The sequence below is a fragment of the Bubalus kerabau genome, chromosome 21 (genome assembly GCF_029407905.1).
Source record: "Bubalus kerabau isolate K-KA32 ecotype Philippines breed swamp buffalo chromosome 21, PCC_UOA_SB_1v2, whole genome shotgun sequence".
Taxonomy (NCBI): Eukaryota; Metazoa; Chordata; class Mammalia; order Artiodactyla; family Bovidae; genus Bubalus; species Bubalus kerabau.
This window is the reverse complement of record NC_073644.1, coordinates 60708208-60728227: the sequence shown is the minus strand read 5'-3', so window position 1 is coordinate 60728227 and position 20020 is coordinate 60708208. Positions and strand designations below refer to the sequence as shown.

Genomic DNA, 20020 nt, shown 5'->3' with positions numbered 1-20020 from the left:
CTCATTTTATCAAAATTAAAGCTAGATTCTGCTGTCTGCTGCTGCTGCTAAGTCACTTCAGTTGTGTCCGATTCTGTGCGACCCCATAGACGGCAGCCCACCAGGCTCCCCCGTCCCTGGGATTCTCCAGGCAAGAACACTGGAGTGGGTTGCCATTTCCTTCTCCAGTGCATGAAAGTGAGAAGTGAAAGTGAAGCCACTCAGTCGTGTCCGACTCTTCGCAACCCTATGGACTGCAGCCCACCAGGCTCCTCCGTCCATGGGATTCTCCAGGCGAGAGCACTGGAGCGGGTGCCATCGCCTGCTCCTATGCATCACTATGCTACATTTAAATAACAGCGCACTTGGACACAGTCAGGTATCCTGTGGCCTCACGTGAAGTGAAGGGCAGCAATATCCCCAGAGAAGAAGCTCCAATAAATGGCCTGAGAAATGGACAATTCATGGAGATTTAAGGCAAAGGAATGGTATCAGAGGGGAGGAGAAGGCGGAAGGAAGGGAACTATATATGAGGGAACTTCCGGAAACATCAGAGAAGCTCACAGCTCCATTATCATAATCCAGAAACACTCCAATCCTACCTGGAAGCCTTTTCACAAACTGAACTAAGGGTGGGGAGGTGGTGGAGAGAACATACTGACTGTTCACCTTTGTCGAACACAGAAAAAATGCTTCTTCAGCACCAGTACTGATACTGGCATCACTTGTGAAGATGCTTTTACAGCCCCCAGAACCCAGCTGGAGGACTGGGCCACGTCCAGCTCCCAGCAATGCCTCCCGGAGGTGAAGGCCCGAGCTCCCCAGGCAGGATATGGCACACGCCCCGCCCATCCCCGCCCCCCCGGGACTGTCTGGACGCGTGGGGTGGTCATCCTCAGACATCACACTTGCATCATCGAGGATCGCATGGTGAACGGTCGCTGTCCGACTCAGAACATTGTTGACGCTGAAGTTGTTCTGCATGTGTAGGAATGCAGAGACAGGCCAGGAAGGGAGCTCTGGGTTCACGGGCTGAGGCTTCTGCATCTGTGCCAAATCAGTTTCCAGCACATTTTCCAAGCCCTGGAGCGGCTCCGTGTCCAGTTTGAGGCACATCCCATTAGCTCTCCGTACATTTCTTTCAGCCTTTCTCTCTGTTGAGTCATTCTGAACACGCTCTCCTTGAGCTGTAGACGAATGTCCTTGGCCTCTTTCTTCAGGGCCTGCAGATGCAGCTGCTCCTCCTCCTGGAGCAAAATGTATATCCTCTGGTACTAAGCTGTAATCAAGAGCTTCCTTAAGGCCACATATTCCTTAAATGACTGAATTTTTTCAGCTTCCTGGTTTAGAATTTGCATTCTTCTCTCATTTTCCATAAAGAGCCAATTCTCTCCAGAAGTTTCTCCTGGGATTCCTCAGCAGCCCTGTGTATCGGCCTGTGGCTGTGAGCTGCGTGCTCGGGGTGTTAGGAGCAGGCCCACAGAGCAGGGTCTGGTCAGCCTCACAGAAGAGGCCTTTGGTGTGTCACACAGAGCTGCTCCTCAGAGCTGGGGTCATGGTCAGCTCTGGCCTGCCAGCCAAAGGCTCAGACAGGGACGGCAGAAGTTGTGCCCACCGTTTATGGAGACGGGGTCCAGGAAGTAGTTCATGCAGATGGAGCAGGTGACTCCCTTCTGAGGCAGCTCCTAATGAATTAATTTGGAATACTCGGGTAATGAAATCCTTGCCAACCGCAAAGGTTGTAATGGGCAGGGACAAGTCCTGCCTGTAGGGGGCAGTATTGCAAGAAGCGAGCGGTCCCGGGCTCAGAGCGCTGGGAACGGGACTCGCGCCCGAGCGCTTTAGTTGGAGGTCTTAGCACTGGCGTTCTAGAAAGGAAGGGAAAGTCCCAGTTGAATGAGATTTTAAAGGAATTTTACCTAGCTCCTTGGCGAAATTTAAAATTCTTCACATACACATGCACTACAAATACACATACACGAGCACGCATGTGTGTGCACACAGACACACACACCCCTGCCAAATAGTAAAACGTGTTTCTTTCACTTAAAAGGCGGTCTTGTTTCTGAGGCTGTTTGGCTGTACTTTTGAGAGGGGAGCGCCCCACCAGATATGAACTCCCAGGTTCGGAGTTCCACTGCTTTCTGGGGAACTGCCGGGAAACGTTTGGGAGACAAGAGGTAACCCAACCTCTGTCGAGCTGAAAACTTCTACACTTCACTCGTCAAGGTCACGACTGAATTTCTCTTTAATCGGGTGGCCGCCTGAAGCCCCCGAGTGCTGTGTCTTTCCCTTATTCATGCCTTTCTCTCACACCACGGATGGCGATTCATCCTTCTTCCTCCCCCGCCCCCCGTATCCCTTCTCTTTCCTTCACAGAATCTGCTGTTCAGCTCTGCCCTCATTTGCCTACATCCTCACTAGACTGCGTAGTCCATACATAAATTCTGGGAGACCACCTCAGCTCTGCATTCAGTGACCAGCTTGGCACCTGGCATGTAGTAGGAACACGCGGTTGATGTTGGCTGAATGAATGTCTTCATCTTGGAATCCCATGCAGAGTGTTTAAATATTCTAACAGAAAGCCAGAAGGAAATTGAATATTCAAGGGAAGAAAGTGGATGCCCCTACCGGCCTTCCTCCCCACAGGCCCTAGTGGCGCCCGCCATGCCTTTGCCCCCAGTGGCTTCCTTGAGCCCCTGCCAAAGGAGGGGGAATGGATGGGCAGACGGACGTTTGACTGCTGGCCTCGGGCTGGCTCTTCACGACAGGGAAAGAGGCAGGGGTGCTGTGACAGGGACCCCGGCTGCATCGTGAAAGAACCAACTCACAGCTCACCGAGCTCCTGTGAGGACTGTTCTTCACGCGCGTAACTGAAGAGCACTCGAATCCAGCCCCCAACTCCTCCTCGGGCCCCTCAGCAGATCCCGAGCTGCCCCTGAAGCTGGTGAGTGGAGAAGTAAAAAGAGCTAGATCTTTCCCTCACAGCCCTGCCACCCAACCCGACAAACAGCCCTGGACTTACAACCTGTTGGCAAGCTGCCTCGTCAAAATACATGAGTGATTATTTTCCCAACAGTAACTTAAAAAAAAAAAATGTATAACCTCAAACATTCAGGGTTTCTCCATCTGAAAAGACATGGAGGGCATAGCTAAAGCCTGTGGTGCCCTGTCTGAGGCTCCGTGATGGTATCTAGTGCCCCGAGGCCTCTGTGTCTTCATTTGGGTGACGACCCAACAACTCCTGGATGGAGAGCAGCTGGGGAAAGGGACGGGGTCTTTTTCCCTGTGTCCCCAGAGTCCGGGACAATACCAGACACAGTCACCACACAAGCCTTGTCTGTCCAGGGAATGGGAAGGATGCAGAGAAAGCGCGTCATCACAGACTGTCCTCCGAAGTCTAGAATACCAAACTGGGGCCGGGGGCGCGGGGGTCGGGCGGGGGTTTCCTTAAAGCCTGAGGAAGACAGTTCTCAGATGAACAAAAGAGTGGGGGACTTGACATGGCGTCTCGAGACTCAGCAAGCGCTGCTTGACTCTCATTCGTGCCCACTCTTGGCGGGTGATACTCAACAGACCACCACAGGGATGAAGCGGCCAGGCCAGCGTCCACCTCGGCCACAGACAGATGGGATGATGGCCTGAGCATATTCCTTAACCTTCTGGGCTTCCATTTCCTCATGGAAACAAAGAGGAAATGGGTTTCTAGTTCTAACAATATACTGTCTTCTGATTCAAGGAAGTAACCAAGCAGAAAACATAGATTTAAGAAGCATTGAAAAAACAAGGGTAGAATAGCTATCTATATATGGTAACTGTTATGCCACCTCACAGGCCCTCCTTGGGGCTAGATGGAACACTGGGCAGGCCCTCAGTGGCAACAGGCACGTTCCAGGTACCCACTGTTCTAAGGTGAAAGGATTTGCCTCGCAAAGTGCAGCCTATCTCCTGTGGGAAGGAGACGTCTTAATGTGGCTGCCTGGGCTGTCTGCCCACGTGGGATTTTAACAGCACTTCCAAGGGAACCCTTTCATCTTGCAAATGACATTCGGAGTCAGTAAGTGTCCCTGGGATGCTTTTTGCAGGCAACTAGCAGTAATCATCCCAGTGGGAGCTGGAGAGATGCAAGCTGGGCTGGCGAAGGAGGCTGTGATTAGAGATGTGGGTGTCGGGCTGGAGGAGACGTGGCCTCACTACGTGTGCTCCCCACAGACCTGCAGGAAGAGCGGGTCCCCAGCCCTGAATGCGGCGCAAACTCAGGCAGGAATTGCAGCGAGCTGTTATGTGAGCCAACCTGGCGGAAAGGACGCAGGTTGTCCTTTTTTGGGGCCCCCTGTTTAATTCCATCTGGGCATAATCTCGAGCTTCCCAGGTGGCTCTAGTGGTATAGAGCCCACCTGCCGACACACATAAGGGACACGGGTTCCATCCCTGGGTGGGGAGGATCCCCTGGAGGAGGAAATGACAATCCACTCCAGTGTTCTTGCCTGAAGGATCCCATGGACAGAGGAGCCTGGCGGGCTGCAGTCCATAGCTTTGCCAAGGGTCAGATACAACTGAAGTGACATAGCACGCATGCACAAGCAAAACCTCAGGGTGAGTGCGAGTGAAGAGGGACGAGAGGGCAGCCTGGGACTGTTGCTGAGCCTGTGGACGCACTCTGGGGCAGGCAGTGCCTCGAGGTTGGCTGGGTCCCTAAGTTTGCTGGTCTGTGTCCGAATAGTTTGGCCACCTGCTTCCTGATCCCAAACTACTGCTTAGATGTTCCTTTTCTACCCTTATCTTTGACTTCCCGGTTTCAGAGTTTCATGGTATTTGGCTTTCTCTGCATCTGAAGAACTCATAGGGAAAGATCGTCCTATGACTTACCCCTCTCCTATCCTAGGGGCTTCCCACAGATCCCCGAGAAAGCAGATGGGGGCCGAGAATATGGATCCAGTACCAGGATGTTAACCCAGCTTCCACGGAGCCTCAGTGGTGAAGCATGAGGCTTTGTGGAATAACCAGGTCAAGGAAGGATAATAGCTAAGGGACAGAACCTTAGATTCAGGAGCTCTGCGTGAGCTGTACTCGTGTGACCAGACCATTCCAGAACCACGCCCGGTCTCAGTGGATGCTGAGTCTCTGTGGATTCCAATCCTGGCAGCTTTGTTCTGCGCTGTCTGGTCAAGTGAAATATTGTGCACAGGGTGATTCGTGCAAAGTCGCGCTCTCTGCCTACTCTCCTTCAATTAGCATGCCCTCCAGAAAAACCCAAAAAAGAAGTATCAGTGTGTGAATTATTTCAGGGGGGTCTGGCTCCCCTCTTGAGCATGGACAATGTCAGGAGGGAGGAAATATGGGAGGGGAAGGAGCTGGGGGTCAGACAGGAAAGGACTCTCCTATTCTCCAGGTGGAAGTCCCTCAGGACCTGTGCTGTGTACATAGGCAGGTGGACTGGACTCACGTGGTCCTTTCCAGCAAGGAACTTGGAACACTTTTGCGAAGTTTTGTTCATTTGATTCCCGCCCCCCGCCCCTCCCCCCCACCCCACCCCACCCCCCCCCCCAACCCCGCTGCCACCACCAGGTAACTGGAACAATTAGAATAGTCTCAGACACATGGTGAGGCAGTGAACGCCCACTAATTTAAAAGCTTGCCCAGCGCCTAGGGCAGTGCCTGGCCCAACGTAGCCACTCAATACATGTTTACTTGATAAATGAGGGGTAAATAAATAAATAAATCAGAACTGGCCTCTGATGGTCACTCCAGCCCCTTTCAACTTGGTTAAACCTGGTGGTGGCTTAGTTGCTAAGTCATGTCTGACTCTTGCGACCCCATGGACTCTAGCCCACCAGACTCCTCTGTTTGTGGGATTTCCTAGGGCCTGGCACTGGAGCGGGTTGCCATTTCCTTCTCCAGGGTTTCTTCCCGACTCAAGGATCAAACCCACATCTCCTATACTGCAGGCATAGATTCTTTACCACTGAGTCACTAGGGAAGCTCCTGATTAAACATATAAGTGTTCATATAGCCAAGTTGCAGGAGAGAAGTGTTAACCCAGCATAGACAGAACCTACCTCTTACTTTAAACTTCTCAGAGAAAGAACGTGTTTCAAACCAGACCACCCAGTTGGCCAAGTGTCCCAGGTGCTACACTGGGCTTAAAATGTTCAGATTCGCTATGACAGCCCATATGTAGTTCATGTAATTTCCTGATGGAAACCCATCAGGACCTAGCATACAAATTCAGCAGTCAGCCTGGTGACTGATCAAAATCAGTAGGAATCAAACACGTTCTAGAATTTCTGAAAGCTCATTTAGGCCACGTACACGTTTATTGGAAAGTCGTCTTCATGATGACAAGTAGAAGATCCACATATCTTCATTTGTTACCTACAAGCATGTGGTTTACAAACCCTAGATTTAAACCAGCTTTAGTTTTCCGCATCTACCATCTTCCTCTCCATTTCAGCTCAGTAAGCGTGGGTTGAACAATTACCACGAGACTAACCTGCTGCTTGGGTGCTCTGGGGCACGGTGCAATCGTTTTATTGACTTGGGAAAACACAAAGACTCAAAATCAATTAAATTATTTAAAACAACAGCATGAGAAGAGGCAACATTCAGATGACATGTTGGTTATGAGCAAAAGGACCAGAATTTCCTCAGCAATGACACAGGACTGGGAGCCCTGCTATGAGATGAACTTTCCTGCCCATACGGAGCAGATGCCAACACCTTCAGGGAGCAGCAGGGGTGCCTAACAGTAGCTGTTTAGTGTGATGATGGCGTTTGATAGTTTGGACACAAACACCATTGTCACACTCCACAGCTCTGCTAAGGGAAGCCAGTAGCCGTGGAAGTGTTAACTTCACTTGCACCTTCCACCAGTCTCTGAGCACCATCAGAGAATCGCGTCAGTTTCACGGAGAGACCTGAGCAAAGAGAAAAGAGGGATAACCGGTTGGGAGCATCTTGAGCAATGGAGAGAAAGAAAGACGCTGGACTTGCGTGTGCTGCAACAGACACGCTAATAAAGGGATCTGTTGCCTGTGATCTGCGGCCACCTGCAAGGGGAAGGAAGACTTCCTGCAGAAATGGATGGGAAATCTGGTTGCATCAATTTTCTGAAAGGGCAAAGAGAGAAAAAGAATCCCTAGTGGGAACTGATTTTAGAAAACAAATACTTAGTGGAAGACAACATCATAAACGGTAATAACACGACTGGAGTAATGGATCCTCCCTGACTCTCTTCCTCACTATCTACCCCAGTCCAGCATCAGTAACTGGGGTCAGCCTTGCAGTCTGAGAACAGTTATGCTGCATGGGGACCTAGCGTTCAGACAAGCTGTGATCCACTCTCAGTATGGCTGTTGGATACAGAGGCGTTTACAGGGGCTCAGATGTCGAATCTCACCGCGGTGGTTTCCCCTCACAGTAGCGAGTGGGAGGTGGTGGTGGGGGCCGGGGGCGGGGGGGAAGAGGAGGAACATGGAAAGAGAGAACTATTCCATTGTTGTTAATAATTCTCCTTTTCTAGCCAAAGGGAGCCTCCTGTGAATAAATCCTCCTGGTTTACTTGATTTCCTGTTGAAAATGGTTTCTGCCTAATATATGCACTCCTGCCCACAATGTAGCATGAGAGAAAATAAAGCATTTTATCTAATCCTTTCTTTCTCCCAAATGCTGGAAATGGAAAAGGGTAGAGGCCAGTTTACTCTTTCCCCCAGGATAACTGAGTTGTTAACCAGAGCCTTGCTTTGGGCATAAAATCAACCCATTCTTAATAACTTGAAAATGAACGCTTCTGCATTTTTTTTCCCCCCCCAGTAAAAATGGCCCTTATTCACAGGCAGGCCTTGCAACAGCCCTCTTCAGCCTGGGCTGTGTGGTTGTGAGCATACCATGAAAGTCACTCAGCTTCTACGGTCAGAATGTTGATCCCTGCCTCTTTTTTTCCTTTCTAGTTTTATTGAAATGTAAAACATATTCATTTTAGGTGTACAACATCAGCGTTTTTTTGTTTGTTTGTTCTGTTTTTTTTTTTTTTTTTTTTAACTGTGTTCATGTGCTCATCTTTCCATTAAGGACTGACCTCCTTTGGTTCCTGTCTGAGACCCTGGATCACCTTTACAGGGTGCAGAGCGTCAGCAGAGTCCCACCCAGCCCATGTGAGGTCTGCTCTCTTCAGGGGGAATTCTTCCCCTGGGCACTACTCCCAGGACTCCCACTGCAGACGGGCTCTAGAGTTCCAGCTGACCCCGATTGCTACCGCAAAGCCCTGGCATGCTGGGTGCAGCTGCTCATGTGATGAACCATCTCTGGTTTTTCCCCTCTCCTGATGACTTAGCCAGGTTCATCTGCTTTGTCTTTGCCTGAGGGACATAGAACAGAAACCCCTCTTCCTGGTCACTCCAGGGATGTACCTATCATGCTGAGAGGCTGCAGAAATCTTAGCTCAGTTGGAAAGAATCATTCACTAGTGACAAAGGTCCTGGTAGGACACGCTTGGAGGGTTTTCTGCCAGACAGACTCCTGAGGTCATTTCACTTCTTAGAGCCTCCCAGCAATGTCTGACCTCACTCCCCGTCTCCAGGTGAGCCCCGTGTGGGTCAGTCTTTCATTAACCTGCAAAGACAGAAGGTAGAAGCGTAAACAGGGAAAAGAGAGAGGAGGCAGTGAATGTGTTAATGGTGTCGCCTCCTCTAAACAAACCTCGACTTCTTCGGTCCAGGAAATTCATGGCCAGGAAAAAGTCCTCAAGTTTGTAGAAAAGATTTTCTTTTCTACCCATTTGTAGAAAGGTTTACCTATCAGGTTGTCCACAGGGGCACCGTTTATAACAGTAAAAACTGCAAGCAACTGTCCAATTATAAGAGAAGTATGACATATTTACAATACATCCTAGTCATTTGAGGTGATGTTATAGAAAAATGGTTGTTGACTTGGAAAGAGATTCAGTGAAGAAGTAGTTTGTAAAACCATTTCAAATGCCCTTTCTGTGAAAACTGGTATATGTGCCTGGGGCAAACACATCAACTATTAACCCTGGCTATGTCAGAGTGGTGGAATTACAGTGTGGTTTTTTTCTTCTTTTGGGTCTCTGCATTTATTCATTCTGCAATGAATGTAATGCTTTTGTAATGAGAAAAATAATTAGAATGTAAACATCTTTAAGAACCTTTTTTTGGGGCGTGGATTCCCTAATAAAAATTCCTTATTGCAAAACACTCCCCTGAAAATTGGGAGGTTAGAACTCACCCTCTTCTACCCTGCTTGCCAACAAGCATGAGAAGTTAGCGCTGTGCTGAGAGACGGAGCTGCAGGCTAGTTTCCTAGCAATTATTAGCAGAATGCTTTATTATACAGTATAACTATTTTATGGTATTATGGCATCAATCAAACACATTTATTGAGTGCCTATTATGTTCTTGGCCTTGTGAACAATTTTAAATTATAATGGCCATCATCTTTTATTACTCCTTTGCTTCTGCAAGAGTGGTTGAATTCTGTCCACCTGCAAAGTAGTTTAAATGGGCAAGTCAAATGTTCTCATTTTTTTTTTTCAAATGCCATCCAATCATATGTCACCAATAAAAAAATTGCAAGTGGTTAATGCCAGGATCTACTTGGATATAGTTTTTAAAATTTACGTAGTCACTTCTCATTCTGCAGGTTTAAAAAAAAAACTTTCATATTTTCAAATTTAACCCCTGAACTTAAATAGCACCAGTTAATGAAAAACTGAAAGTAGTTTATAAGCTGGTTGGGAAATCATTACACCTGCTATTTCCTATGGAAAAAATGAATCCTTAAAGGCAAAGGGGTTGGAAATTAATTCAGCATGATGCATCCACACGCCAGCAGTCTTTTCACAGCTAGTAAAGGCCTTGGGGGATCTTGTTAAATTTCTCTCCTCTGATCTCAGCTCCATAAATCTCCCACCATCTCTCCTTGAGCCTTACTTCCTGAGATTTCCTGAGAGAAGCTGAGTCCCAGGCATTCCTAAACAGCTGTTCATTAAAATGAAATTTCTGAGCCATGTCCTGGGCTCCCCTCCCTCACCTTCCCAACCTGGACAGAATCTCTAGATGTTTCTAGTTGCCGTGGTCAATTCAGATTGCCGTTTTCCTATTGAGCTTGCGGGTATGAAAATCGGGAGAGACTGGATTTTGCTCCTCTTTTAAAGTCAAGGGTTTAAAAAAAGAAAAAAGAAGAAAAAAAAGAAAGTCAAGGGTTTGTTTTCTTAAGTGGGGAATAGGCAGAAAGGGGGAGTTTGTTGAGGAGAAGGCCTTCACAAATCCTCTAGTGAATCTACCAGCCTGTAAGTATTCTGTGGGCATCACAGCTCCCTGAAAGATGTCTTGGATTTACAAGCACCCAGAATATCACAAAGCTCCCTGTGCTTCCTCGGGTCAGATCGGGGCGTGGGCAGCCTGGCCTGCTTCCACGTGTCATGCCCCAGGGTCTGAGAACCTTGCAGGGCCAACTCCCGAGGGCTGAGGAAAGAGTGCTTTGGGGACCACACAGCGTTAGTTTGCAGCAAACCTACCCCTTCAGCACCTAAAAAAGATTCTTAAGAAGCAAGTGAAACACGGAGATGCGCTTTTTAAAATTCCACATTCGCATTTCCTGTCATTTCAAATAGATGTGTTAAACACATCAATTTGAGTCTTGTAGGCTATTATAGTCTAGAAGACAAAAGAAGTCCATAACATATGCCTGAGTCTTGTCATTCTGAAAGCACATGGAAATTTAAAAATAGAATGTTCTTTTCAATAGAGGGCAAGGAAGTATTTCTTTTTTCACTGAAATCTACCTTTTGTTCAGTTGTTCAGTCGTGTCTGACTCTTGGCAACCCCATGGACTGCAGCACGCCAGGCTTCCCTGTCCTTCACCATCTCCCAGAGTTTGTTGAAACTCAAGTCCACTGGGTCGGTGATGCCATCCAGCCATCTGGTCCTCTGTCACCCCCTTCTCCTCCTGCCCTCTCCTGCCTGAAATCAGGGGAATCTGGAAAGCTTATGCATGTATCTATTGTACCTGCTATCACCAGAGGTGAAGAACAAGAATCATCGGGCAAATTCTCAACCAAGTTGGGAGTCTCAGTAGACTTTTTTTTTTTTTTTTTAATATTGTTTGGCTGCACCGGGTCTCAGAGGCAGCATGTGGGATCTAGTTCCCTGACCAGGGATCGAACCCTAGTCCCCTGCACTGGGAGCTCGGAGTCTTAGCCGCTGGGCCGCTGGGGAAGTCCCTCAGTAGACGCTCTTTAAAGAGAACTGCTGAAGTCTGGGGATTCCTAGGAACCAGTGTCATTTCTATGCAGGTGCCCAGCTGATTCCAGTGCTGTCCAGGGAACAATCCTAGTTGGACAGAGGAAGAATTCCAATGTTGGAGTTTTAGAAGTAGAAGGACAAAATATAGGGAGCCTTGCAGCCATGCTTGCTCTGAAAGAAGGGAGGGTTTCTGGTCAAATAAACGTCCGAATGCTAGTCTCCTATTGGTAGACTCTCGTTCAAAGGCCTTTACGTTATTGATAAATCAGACCATCATAAAATAGAAATTGGCTTCATATATAGCCACCCCAAGGCCAGAAATAAAAGTCCACGACCCCTCCACGTGTGCAGAGTCACTTCAGTCGTGTCCTGCTCTTTGTGATCCCATAAACAGTAGCCTGCCAGGCTCCTCTGTCCATGGGATTCTCCAGGCAGGAATACTGGAGTGGGTTGCCACGCCCTCCTCCAGGGCATCTTCCCAGCCCTGGGATCCAGCCCGCGTCTCTCACATCTCCTGTACGGACAGGCGGGTTTTTACCACTAAAGCCACCTGGGAAGGATCTTCTCTCCCTCCACTGGGTGGGCAGAAGCATCTTTAGGAAAGTCTCTGGTTTTCTTAGGCTTTCTGAAGACACAGAATAATCATGGCAGATGAATTAAAATGTGGTGTGTGTAACCTGACACATTGCTCAGGGGGTTTTTTTAAACACCTGGGTCGCACCTCACCCCCACTTCTCAAAGTCAGTGTTCCCCCCGCAAAGGAACAGCCCGAATTGCACAGAGGCATTGGAAGACGCGGACAAGTGTGAGGGGACGCACTTACCTTCCAGTCCGCGCGGGCGTCTCTCCGCCCCGGGCCCCTTCTCTGCCAGTGGGATGTGCCTTCTGCGGGCTGTGTGGGGGCAGCTGTGGGCGCCAGCCCTGAGCCTCTGTGGGTTTTAAGCCTTTCCCCACTCCCTTTATGGGATCCAGGGGTTTAAAGTAAACAAGTTTCTTTCTCTTTCTGATAAGTCACATTGAAGGATCGATTTGGAGGGAGGGAGGGAGGCCACAACCTTAGCCCTTAGCCATCGTCACCTTTGGTCAAGCTCGCTAAGCCGGGCTGAAGGCCCTTACCCCTGCCGAACACATTCCCCTCAGACACGCAGGCTTCAACCTGTTTAACTCTTTCTTCTCAGGAAGACTGCAGTCTATTACCTTGCCACCTCCTCAGAATTCTAGCTCTAGAAAAGTCACCTGATCCTAGGAGCCTATTAAGCATACCCTTGGCTCATCCTACTTCCAGCTCTTGATCAACATTTGGAAGCCAGTCTGACTCTCCTCTTGAACCAATCGTTTCTGACGTACTTACAATCTACTTATTTGTTCTCGCCAACAATTATTAAGCGCCTCCTTATCTGCTCAGCTCTGGTATCACAACAGTGAGCAACACAAACGGAGTTCACATTCTGTATTTTTCTTTAAAGATAGATAAAAAGAGACATGCAAAACTAATAACATCAGCAGGGCTGCTCCCCTCCCCAACCCCTGCTGCAGGGGGTCCGCAGCTGCTACTTGTTAATGTTTCTGATCATTTCTTTCCCTCCTCAGCCCACTTTGTTGTTTTGCCCTCCTACCCTGTGAGAGCAAGCTGTTTGTCACTCTCTAGTGATAAATGCCGTCTGAAGTGAGGTCTGGTTCTCCTGGTCAAAGCTCACGAACCTCTGAGAAGTGGAGGCAGCCTTCACTAGCCGGTATGTTGCCATTTTTCTTACGCCTATGTATGGTTATCGTGTTACATCTCAGGTAAAAGTCGGAGGGCAAGCAAAAATGTGCTCTGGCTTTTCTTTTTCTTTCCTGAGAGCTGATCTCAAGAAATGAGCCCTGAGGTTGCCTCTCTTTTCGGGTCCCTTCCCTCCAACCACTTGAGGTCAAACTGAGCGCTCGCTCCTAGGAGAGACCAGGGGCTCCAGGAGGGCTGGGGCCCCGTGGGGGCTGGCACATTCACATGGCAGAAGCCCCAGGTTCACCCTGAAATGGGAAAAGCACCGCAGCGGGCCCAGAGGGGTCGCCCAGGCTCCGGCTTCGTTCGCCGGCTCTGGCCTCACTGTGAGGCCTCACCAGCCCGCCTGTAGAAACTTGCTTTGTACTTTCAAAAGCTGCTTCTCCTGGTTTCAGGAAATATATATATATAGTTTTTTCAGAATTACTGTTGACTTTTCACCTTGTCAGTGAGATGAAATCTCAGTCTCCCTGTATAGATATTCTTTCAAACAGCAGGAAAGGCCCCCCGACTCCCAGGCCTCACCGCAGGGATACCCAGGTCCCTTTCACCAGCTTCTCTCGGTCTCTGAAAGTTGGTGTGTTTTTGCCGACAGTTTTCATTTTGTTTGGAAAACCATGATGAAGACAAACGTTCGACTTTTAGATGACTTCCTTTAAATTCCCAGCCATGGTACTTGCAAGGATTTTGAATTTCAGAGAAAGGGTACACTTTGCCCTATTTATAATCCTATTTATAAATTTATAAGTTTATAAATTTATAAACTTCTTCCTGCAAATCACAGAATCTCTGCCTTGGCTGCTTTAAAATGATCTTTTTTTTTCCTTTTTTAAATTAAAGGGGATGCATTCTTTTAAGATAAAATGGATTTGAATCCTGCAAGGTTGAAGTTCAGTGTGGCATGTCTGAAATCCCTGATATTTGCACTCAGGTACAGGCTGCAAAACAGAGAAAAACAAAATCAGGTAACTTTCCACCGGTGCCGCTGGAAGCAGGCCCCGCCCCCTGTGGGTGAGTGACTGGTCTTTTCCTGCCTGGACTGCAGGCTTTTTGAAATGGAAAAGAAAGTAATCAGTTCCAATGAAGAATGCTAAACTCTTGCCATGAAAAAGGCTGAAGTTTGAGAACTGGAAATCCTGGGTCTCATTCGAGATTCTTTACCATTCAAAGTTTTGCCTTTGAAAAACACACTTCATATTTCTGAGTTTCCTCTCCGTGTAGCAAAGCTGAGGATACTAGCTTGTCATTTGCTCTGAAAACTTAGGTGACCTAGGAGGTGAATTCATCTTTATTAATGAAGAGAAGCAAAACAAAGATGGATACCGAGAAACTACCAAGGTCTTGAACTGCATTGCCTCACTGTTTGCGTATTGGGCTGGTAAAGAAAAAGAGGCCCAGGGAGTTGAATTTACCATGTGAAGGAAAGAGAATCAAAGCTACTTTCAAACCAATGTCCTAATCCAGGACCCAGGTGGAAAGCCAGAATGTTGACAGTCCTGATTCTATCACTGTGGTCCCACACCAGCCCCTTCTCCCACTGAAGCCCCTGCTCTTATGGGTGAAAGTGGGCTCAGAACACCATTCGGCATGGTGGTGGCAGGGACCTGACTCCTGAGGGGTCAAAGCGGATGGCCATCATTTGAGTGAGCAGTACGTGCTCCCAGAGTGCAGTTACAAGCTAGTTGCAGAACTTATGCTACTTCTGAGCTAAACATTTCAGCACATGTCCCTGGGAATAGGAGTTTTCTGCTTAACCTGAGTACCATGATCAGAGCTACATTAACAGAATTCCCTAATTGTTGTTTCGTTGCTCAGTCATGTCTGACACTTTGCGACCCCATGGACTTATAGCCTGCCAGGCTTCTCAGTCCATGGGATTTCCCATAGCATCTAATATTTAGCTCATTTTCAAAATTTCCCAATTATCTCCAAAATCTCTTTTAGAGCTCTTTTCTTTCTTTTTAAAAGCTATGATCCAGGCAAGATTGATGCCTTGCATTTGGTGGTTCTTTCCTTACTTTTCTAAATCACAAAATTAATCGAGATGCTGTCTAGCACTCTGCCAAAGTGTTCTGTTTCATCCCAGTTCTTCTGAAGGTTAGCCACTCCTCTGGGACTGCTAATGAGACAAGGTGTAGAATGCAGGCCCTTTAACCTTCTGCCTGGCCTCTCCTCACGGCCTCCCTGCTCTGAAGATAAGCAGATACTCTCAGAGTAAATCTTCCTTCAACACTGAACAAGAATCTTCAATGAGTCCTCACCCATTCATTCATTCAAGAAGTATTTGTAGAAAGCCACAATGTCCATGGCATTATTCTAGATACTGGGTGTGCAGAAGCAAAGCCTACTCAACCAACCAAGAAAATCAGGCTGAACTGGCCTCTCCCATGGAGTTTACATCCAAAAGGAGGTGAGCCATAATCAAAATGAAGTCAGAAGCGGGTAGTGAGTTTGAGGAAGGACCCAGGTTGAAAGAGTGATGGCCAGGGCCCCACCATTTGAACAGAGAACACACAGAAATTAAGAGGGAGCTGTAAGGAAGAGGATTTCCAGGCAGAGGGACCTACACGCTCAACTGTGTCTCAAAAAGGGAAGGAGGCCTGTGCAGCCAGTGTGGGGGCGCTGGGTCGGGGGTGGAAGATGAGGTCGTGTGGCTGATGCTCATCTGGTGTTTAGAGCTCCAGCGTGGGCTTGGCTAGCCACTATCCACAGTAGGCGGACAATAAATGCTTCATTTTAACTACGTTTATTACAGTAACAAAGAGACAACTTGGAATTGGAAGAATTATTCAGAAATTAGTTCCACCTCAAGGTCATTTCCTAATTAATTGAATCTAGCAATTTTTCAGATATGAACACAGAAGACTTTCAAGATGGTAAAGTGTGGGGGAAACTGTCTTTTAAAAACAGTGAAATGCAGTCATCTGAGTACCTTTTCCTCTCTGCCTCTTTATGTTTGCTCATGTTCTTACATAGTGTCGTTATCGACCCTGAGGTTAAGCTGCCTGGGTTTAGCCTCCAGCCCTCCCACCTTCCAGCTGCGTGATCTTCAGAGAGGCACCGGATTGCTCTGGGCTTCCCTTTTCTCATTGATGAATTTGTCTGAATAACAGTACCTGTTTCATAAGGTCACGGTGAGGACTTAGTGAATTAATATGCATAAAGTGCTTAGAACAGTGCCTGGCACAGGGTAAATAAGTAAGCCCTGTTAAGTGTTGTTGTTATTAAATTCTTAGAACATCTTTGAGCTATTTCCTGATTTTAAAATGGAAAGAAGAATCATCAGAGACATAGCTAATACAGGTCAAGGCAGGGACTTGAAGCTCAACTTTTAAGAAGGCAACTCTGCTGTTCTCCTCAGCTTTCCTACCTAAGGAAGCTGAGTTTCAATACCCGTGACTTTGTTTTTCCAAGAGTAGCTCAATTCTGGGCACTGGGGACAAACTCTTGTGCGTCACACTGTTTGTGCCCTGGTCCATGACCTCTGTCCAGGTGCTCCGTCGTGTTTTACAACCCACTAACCTGTCACCTTGAGCGTTTCTACACTGATGAGCACGAGAATGTGGAAGGACAGAGCGAGCCCCTGCTGGGGCTCAACGGGGCTCCCTGAGAATGGATCTCAGCAGCCAGGAAGCTCCTGGCCTCCTTTCTTGAAGGGAGTAGTGGTTGTCCCTTCCTGCAAGGGAACCCAACGCCCAGGCCAAACGCTGAGTCACAGACACAGATCCTCAGGCTTGAGGGGCCAATCTAGCTCTTCCTCTTGCCCTTGGTGACTTTTAAGAAATTCTGATGGCACCATCTTCTCCCATCACCAGAGACTTCATATGAAAGAAGCCAAGTCATTTCATGAAATGCCACATGAAGACAAGGTTTAGCTGATGCGTTTGTTCACTTGTTCATGGTCTATCCTAGGTAGCTCTCTACTTGGACTTGGGTTGGCATCACAGAATCATCTCCCCTCCATCCCACCTTCCCACAAACACCGTGAAGCTCCTAAGTGTAATCCCAAAGTCATCTAGATGTCTAAGGGTTAAAGGAACAGAGTGAATGACTATTGTGATGTGATTGTGATATGTTTAAAAATAAATACATATTTGGTCTTCATCCCCAAGTCTGGCACAGAGCTCCTACAACTCTTGAAATTTCCTAAGTGGTAAGAGCTCTAAAGATGCCTTTTGTTACATTAATGGAGTGACTTTTGGAACCTAGGTAACTAAAAGAGGAGGGCTGGTTGCCAGAGGCCCCAACCACATGATTACAGAGTGGAACTTTTAGGGTCACCCCTGGACCTCTGGAGAGAAGGGTCAGATCAATAGCCAATAGCCAATGATTTAACCAGTCATGCTATGTAGTGAAGCTTGCATAAAAATTCCAAAGGGTGGGGTTCAAAGGGCTTCTGGGTTGTGTGCATGTCAGAGGTTTGGGAAGAGTGGCTGGTGGGAGGAAGACACGGATGCTCTGCGCTCTTTTCCAGCCCCTTGCCCTGCAGATTCCTTCTGTCGGACTGTTCCTGAGCTTTATCTTTTTTTTTTTTTAAATAAGAAACAGGTATCTAGTAAGTAAAATGTTTCTCAGAGTTTCATGAACCAATCTAGCAAATTAATGCCACCCTAGGAGCGGGTTCTGCGAACTTCTGATTGCTCAGAAGCACAGATGACAACCTGGACTTGCAACTGGGGTGTGAAGTGAGGTGGAGGGTGCATCTTGTGGGGCTGAGCCCTTAACCTGTGGGGTCTGATGCTGTCTCCAGGTAGATAGGGTCAGAATGGAATTGTAGCACACCCAGCTGGTGTCCGAGAATTGCTTGCTGCTGCTGCTGCTAAGTCGCTTCAGTCATGTCCAACTCTGTGCGACCCCATAGACTGCAGCCCACCAGGCCCCGCCGTCCCCAGGATTCTCCAGGCAAGAACATTGGAGTGGGTTGCCATTTCCTCCTCCAATGCATGAAAGTGAAAAGTGAAAGTGAAGTTGCTCAGTCGTGTCCGACTCTTAGCGACCCCATGGACTGCAGCCTACCAGGCTCCTCCGTCCATGGGATTTTCCAGGCAAGAGTACTGGAGTGGGTTGCCATTGCCTTCTCCATGAGAATTGCTTGGTGGTGTGAAAACTCCACACGATGTGATTGGTGGCCCAATCTCAATCACATACTCTGGACAATCTCAAATGCACCCCAGGTTGGCAGTCTCTGCTATAATTTCCTTGAAGGCCAAGGCCTGTGTGGACTAGTTTACAACACACATCCTCGTGTGGAATCCTTGAAATAGAAACTTGGGAGGAAATTCAGAGCTACTTACAGAATCGTCATAATGTGCCTTCTCTTTCCATTTCCCTTTAGATCTGTTTTGGGCTGAGCAGTTGGGATGCAAGTTCTGGGTGTGTTCCCCTCTTTATTTAAAATAAAATATTAATATATTAAATATAATATAATAAATAATAATACGTAATCCCCTCGTACCCTCCTCGAGCATTTCTCTTAGACCCCACTGTCACGGAGAGCTCTCCATTTTGTGTAGGTCATCACTCCCCCTTCTCTCCTTGCTCCCTGCCCCGTGGCCTTTCCCTGTTGCATAGGGAGGTATTCACAGACATTGACCTCCAACCCTGGGTCTCCCCTGAATTCTATCCACCAGCACCTCCCAACAAAACTTTCTCTACTCTTGTTTCCTTTTCTGCCCCCACTTCCTGGCACACTTAGGTCTCAGTAGAATCAACCCAAGAATTACTCTGAATTAAAACAATGTTCAGGGACTTCCCTGGTGGTCCAGTGGTTAAGCCTCCATGCTGCCAATGCAGGGGGCACGGGTTCAATCCCTGGTCAGGGAACTAAGATCCTACATGCCTCGTAGAGTGGCCAAAAAAAAAAAAAAAATAGCTTAAAAAAATAAACAAAAACTAAAAAAAAATAGGAGAAGGAAATGGCAACCCACTCCAGTGTTCTTGCCTGGAGAATCCCAGGGACGGGGGAGCCTGATGGGCTGCCGTCTATGGGGTCACATAGAGTCGGACACGACTGAAGCGACTTAGCAGCAATAAAAGGTCATAATAAACTTTGTGAATGAAACAAAACAAAAAAAATAAAAAATAAAAAAAAATAAATAAAACAACGTTCAATGGAAAGAAGCCTTTAAAAATCAAGTTAGTTCATTTGCTTTCTGTCCTGGCTGCAGCTACTTTTATTTCACTTTTCTTTTTGAGTTGGGCAAAGAATGGAGTCGGCACTTGTTTATTTTCTATTCCAGAGCCACTGACTCCAGAAGCCACTGAGTCAGAAGCCAGACTAGTTCTTTGGTCAGTGGTCTTACGGTCAGAGCTGGAGCCCCGAGGCGTGTCAGGCTGTCCCCTCGTGCCTCTCCTGCCGTGGTCCCAGCCTGCTCTCCCTTACCACCTCTTGGGGTCCAAGTGTCAGCCTGGGGGATGACTGTGGTTAGGACCCACATCCAGTGCAGGAGTGCTTCTGCAGGGCCCCATCCTGGCCTGGCGGTGGACCCTCGAGCACAGAGACTGCTGCCCACTGCGTGTGTCACGTGATGAGCGAGGCCTCAAGGAGCTCATGATGGAATTGAAGAGACTTGGCTTTAGAATTACTAACTGGATTGCGATTACATGCATGGCCCCGTAGTGGACTGTAGAGATAGGACTCTGGTCAGAGCAGGAGTCTCAGACCTGGCCCCAGCCAGCCTTCTGTGGGAGGGGCACTTTAGAAAGCTGAATCTGGGCTTGGGCCAGGCCCTGTGAATACAGAGGTCCCAGCCTACCTCAGTGGTCAGGCTCAGAAGGGTGTCTTTAATTCAGCCAGTCACGGGGAGCCAGCAGGCCCAAAGTGGTATTTAGGAGACAGTATCTGCTAATTTTGGGCACAGAGGGGTTGGGGGAGGCACCCAAGGCTGAGATCCAAGCTGTGGGGCACAGAGGATTGTGGGAGGCACAGAGGATCATGGGAGGCAGAAAGGATCATGGGAGGCACAGAGGGATTGAGGGAGGCACAGAAGGCTGAGATCAAGGCTGGTGGCACAGAGGA

General features: G+C 48.0%; 1 long non-coding RNA gene and 1 pseudogene across 1 annotated transcript; both read right to left on the bottom strand.

Moving 5' to 3' along the window:
- Nucleotides 1–441: 441 nt before the first annotated feature.
- Nucleotides 442–3628, bottom strand: LOC129636043 (tripartite motif-containing protein 64-like; annotated as a pseudogene).
- A 2719-nt stretch (nucleotides 3629–6347) lies between these two features.
- On the bottom strand, nucleotides 6348–12806 carry LOC129636105 (uncharacterized). The gene is made up of 3 exons (XR_008706650.1): nucleotides 12064–12806; nucleotides 8388–8589; nucleotides 6348–6896 (listed from the first exon to the last, which is right to left on the bottom strand). It is a non-coding gene; the product is annotated as an uncharacterized LOC129636105 (long non-coding RNA).
- Between the last annotated feature and the right edge of the window lie 7214 nt (nucleotides 12807–20020).